Genomic DNA, 5,085 nt, shown 5'->3' with positions numbered 1-5,085 from the left:
CCTCCTTGATCTTAATAGTTATTCATGTTCTCACCTTTATGCAATATCTGTCACCTTTGGGCATAGGGTTTTTAGTTTGGCATACAAAGGGAATTTTGTTCTGCTTCAAGGGAATTGTGTGTGTATGAATGGTTGTCATCACATAGACATGTTTCACACTCACTTCATGCACTCTTGTCACGAAGGTTGTTGCATTAGGAAAAAGTATGTATTATGCATTCTGGATGGTCTACGTTGTGTCACTAACTGTCTATGTGTGATCACAGTCAAGTCTTATCAATTTTTACATTTGTGTCACTGATCTCACACTTTTCCATTTCCCAGGAAATCTAGCCTCATTCAGCTTCCTGGAACTTTGCACTTTGCTTATGCAACCATCAAGCTTCCATCCTTGCCTGCTAAAACCCCACAATGCACAGAGACCCCAACATTGACCTTGGCATCCACAATTGTGCAGTGGTTTCCTCTAGTGTCCTTCCCAGGTGAAACCCATTGTCAACAGAAATATTGTAGTATTGGCTCTCAGCTACTCGGATTGCACTTCACTCAAAAATTGCACAGAGGTGACCTCCGAGGACCCCCATGCCACAACAATGTTCGATGCCTAAAAAATGTGTAGTATTGTGCAAGTTTCCTTATCTATATTGCATCCAGAAACTATGCAAATGGGAATCCCATGGCCTCATCCCAATAGAAATCACTTCACATTGAAACCGCGCTAATCCATCGCGCAGTGACTACAGGAAAAGGTGACATGTTGAGATCACTCCTAAGGAGTTAGGGAGAAGGACCAAGAGACCGGGTAATGGAAAAATAGCAGGACTGCATGCAAACTCCGTCGGATGCATGATCACTGCGAGGGTAAGTATGGTAAGTAAAGAAAATCTTTCGAAGTACACCTCTTTCTTGAGTTTGTAGGAGTGCTTGTCACTGTCATATCATCTTGTCCTCAGTAGCATGCATGTGCGCAAACACAAAAGGTCATTTCATGTATTTCCGCTACATTTCTTGCTTCCTTTTCGCTTGTTTGACCAACTATCGTCTTCAACATGTTGATCACTATGTCATCCTTGTGACCTCATTCTAGTGATGCTGAAGTTTTGTGTTTGATTTATGTTCGCTATGTAATCATCTATCGCACTTGTTAGCACTCCTTAGTTTTCCCAAGGTTGAGAAAGGAAACCAAAGAGTTAACCTTAGACCAACTTTGGAAAACTGTGCATCATTTTGAGCTGAAATTAAGTGGGTGTTGTAATTTCATCCCCATGCATATCCTGTAAATATTTCATGGAAAATGGGTGTGAGGTTTAAGAGATATGATGAGAACATGGTGACTAGGTAAAAGCACATTGTAAAAGAGCAGCAACTTAGGGGAAGGGAATGAGAGGGAAGGGAGGTAGGAAAAATTCTAGGAAAAATATGGGGGGTAGGTGTGGGGGTTAGGAAAATACTAGAAGTGGAATTTCTCAAAAATAGTGAGAAAAAAGGGGGAAAAAGGTCGAAACACAGACCTATGGTAAAAGCACAACAAATTTCTAAGTTTTTTGGGAAAATAAGGAAATGAAAGGATTTTGATGAGGGGAATGATGGAGAATGGTCAGTGAAGGATGATGAAGGAGGTATAAGATTTAAATCAAGGACTTTGAATCCTACATGAAGCTATGAACCATGGAAATGGGAAATCATAAAAAACCCTAGCAGTAGAATTTCGACATAATCTGTGAGGAAATAAGGTTCAAGTATGATTGTTAGGTTTTGACTGACCATGATTAATCAAAAGACTCATGAAACATTGAGATGAACTACCATGATGAAATGATATTATTTCTGGAGTGGAAGTAGCAATGACACCTATACAGTGACTTAGGACCATTTGACAACCAAGAGACATGTCAAATTTAATTTGAAAATATTATCATTTGACCTTAGAATCCAATAACATGAAAATAGTAAATTTGATCAATGTGACTATTGGACACTAACAACACTCACACATGATTTTGTAAGCACTGTCACGCAAGTGTCTTCATGGTCGCCTGAAGGTCTATCCAAAGTGTCACACTTTTCACTTTCATCATTAGACAGTCCTGTAGTCAGTCACACTAAGCATATGTTGTCTTGTTGATTCGAGATGTATTTTCCTCAAGTCATGTTGAGTGTGTGTTCGCAAGGTCATGTATACACGAGTTCACACACTCACACACTTAACCAATTTTCTAAATATCTATTGACCAGGCCACCATCCATCAGCCTGGCCTCCATTGTGCTGCATTATTTAGTCTCAACCCTCAATGACAAATTACCACTGCCTATAATTGCGTAGAGCTTGAGGTTGCCTCCCAGGCAGTCTATACTGCGCAATCCTATAATTGACCTGGCTAACTGTCAACCAAAACAACATAGAAGTTTCCCAAGAACCCATATCAATATGCACCACTCGAAAGCCAACCCATCAAGCCTCCCGTTGGTCAACCGAAGAATTTGATCGAGTAGTGACCCCGGGCTTCACTCCTCCCATAAATTGTGCATAATCTATCAGCATGCCTACCTACATTGACTGAAGAAATTGTGTAGACAAGAGGTACAGGCACCCACTTCCTGTCACTGCACTGTCTCTGAAAATTGCATAGTTATGTCAATCAGTCCCCTTTCCAGATAGCCTACTACTCCTCCTAAAAATTTTGCAGTTTTCATGGATAGTCCACCCGCTGCTCGGCACCTCGCTCAACTCGTAAAATTTGCAAACATGTACTGCATGACTACCTCCTAGATTTATGCAGTTCTGGCCAGCAAGTTCCTACAACTTGATCTTGGCCTCCTCTAGAAATATGCGAATTTTCACTGTAAGTGCCTCTTGCTGCTCGCACTACCTTCCCTGAAAAAATTGTGCAATTCTACCTCCCAACTAAGCTAGATATCGCAGATGTCACTGTTGTCCCAAACTGATCAACCCAACCTCTCAGTGACCTCTGGGAAATATTTCTCGGTAGTGTCTTGGAGCCCTGCATCTTGTCCTGAAATGTGCTATGCATAGTTTCAAAGCCTTGTCCTCTCTCCTGGTCACTTGCACCTGAAAATGAAAGATGATGCATCATGGTAGACTAGAGTATTTCTGAATTTGATGTCATCTCATCATGATTGATTGCAGAAATAGGTACATGGATGAGACATGGAGCAACGACGAATGAAATGAACAAGGAGCGCATGTTAGAAGACTTGCTCACAGTTGGACGAAAACACGAAGCATACCAAGTAGAAAGAGACGGAGGCACATGTGCATGCATGGACCATCAAGTGAACACCAAGACCATTGAATAATCCACACACTTTTCCATGTGGAGATGAATCTATGGTATACCATGGGCACACTCATCACTCAAAAGCACAAAAACTTGACAAGAACAACACAGCCAGCATGTGCATACTAGCAATGTCATGTCGAGTTGTTGTTATAGCTCCAAATCTCACTCTTATGGTTTGTGATGTTGTACTCATGGCCTAGGGCAACCCCTCCTTCCAGACCTAGTCCTAAAATTTAAAAAACAGTGTTTTATTCCTTATACGCGACATTGCCCTGAGTTAAACGCGTGTATGCGCGGGTCTGTGTATATCCAACCCGCGTGTATGTATTAAAACACTTAAAAAAATATAAAATTCCTTCTTTTCGGGCGGAGATCGCGGGTTTTACCTGCTGATCACCTGTTAGTGCCCGTTGCCCAACTGTTCCCAACCAACTCCTAACTAAAAAACTACTTTGGAGATGGTATAAAAAGACCTCAAAGGGAAGGCCTAAAGGAGGAGAGAATAGAGAGAAAGGTTATTATACTGAGATTTTCCCCTTGACCAGGTCTGAAGTCCCTTGTGCCTTCTGCACTTCCCCCATTTTGTACAGGAAACCTTTGTTTCCTTGTGTGTTGATGTTCATCCACCATTTATGACATCATGGAGAGAGTCATGGAAGGAGATTTGTTAGAGGCTTGAGGCTGGAACAGATCCGGAAGGAAGCTTTTCTTGGAGCCTGCTGAAGGTGACTCAGGTGAACATATTCCTTTTTATGTACTTTATTTGGCTATAATAAAAGAAACACATGTCTTGGTTCCCGAATTGAATCCTCTTTATGTTAATGATATTCATGTTTTGAATTCATGTGTAAATGGTTGTTTGGATTTCATAACTAACTACCTTTCTTTGTAACATGAAGATGTTTTCTTTATAAGTTTTTGTCCATGTACTGCTGTGTTCTTTGAATTGTTGGTTTTGCAGGACAAAAGAGAAGAAGGGAACTTCAAGAAGGGTTTGCACCCTAAAGGCCTTCTCAAACGTAGGACTAAAGGTACGTACCCTTATCATAGAATTTGCTTATAATAGCATAATGGCTGTATGAATGTATGTTTCTTTGAATAGACAACTTTCAGTCTGCTAGGGTTTCACCCAAAAAGCCCTAGGGGAGTTTTTCCCTCTACCAGTTGTGTCATGAGTTGCCTCAGCCACATAACTATTATGGTTCATACTTGTGTAATCAATGTAATGTAACATGGAAGTCCAAGAGACCCATAGATTAAGTTAAAGAGTCATGTAAGTCCAAGAGCCATGTAAGTTGAATAGTCAAGAGGGAAGTCGAACAATCACACGGGTCAGTTCCAACCTTGGTTATATATACACCTCATTTGTACATTCAAAGGAATTTTCACCTTGGATCCTCCACATAACCTTGAGAGTATGTAATATTTTCTTTGAGAAGCGAGAAGTGGCTCCAATGCCCTGCTATCGAGGTTATTGATGTAATGGTGTAAGCATGTGCCTTGGAACTTTCGCTTAATTCAGAAACCAATTAACAGGCGAGTATGTTTTACACATGTATTGTATTCATTTGTAAGACTATTCTTTGGAAACTTATAATGCATGTTGCTTTAACCTGTATTAAGACATCTGAACTATTTTGGTTGTTTTAGTACATACATTATTAGAAATGTGTTTTATTAGTTGTTAACATTGTCTCACCCGTGTGGACTAATCTATTGGACACTCGACAAATTCATTCTCATAAACTTGTTATAACGACCATCGCACTCATGTGGACTATTC

Source organism: Pinus tabuliformis, chromosome 1_2, assembly GCF_031772625.1.
Source record: "Pinus tabuliformis cultivar Carrire ecotype Pingquan chromosome 1_2, CPIR1, whole genome shotgun sequence".
In the NCBI taxonomy this organism is placed as follows: Eukaryota; Viridiplantae; Streptophyta; class Pinopsida; order Pinales; family Pinaceae; genus Pinus; species Pinus tabuliformis.
The sequence above is the reverse complement of the archived record's forward strand: the minus strand, read 5'-3'. Positions refer to the sequence as shown.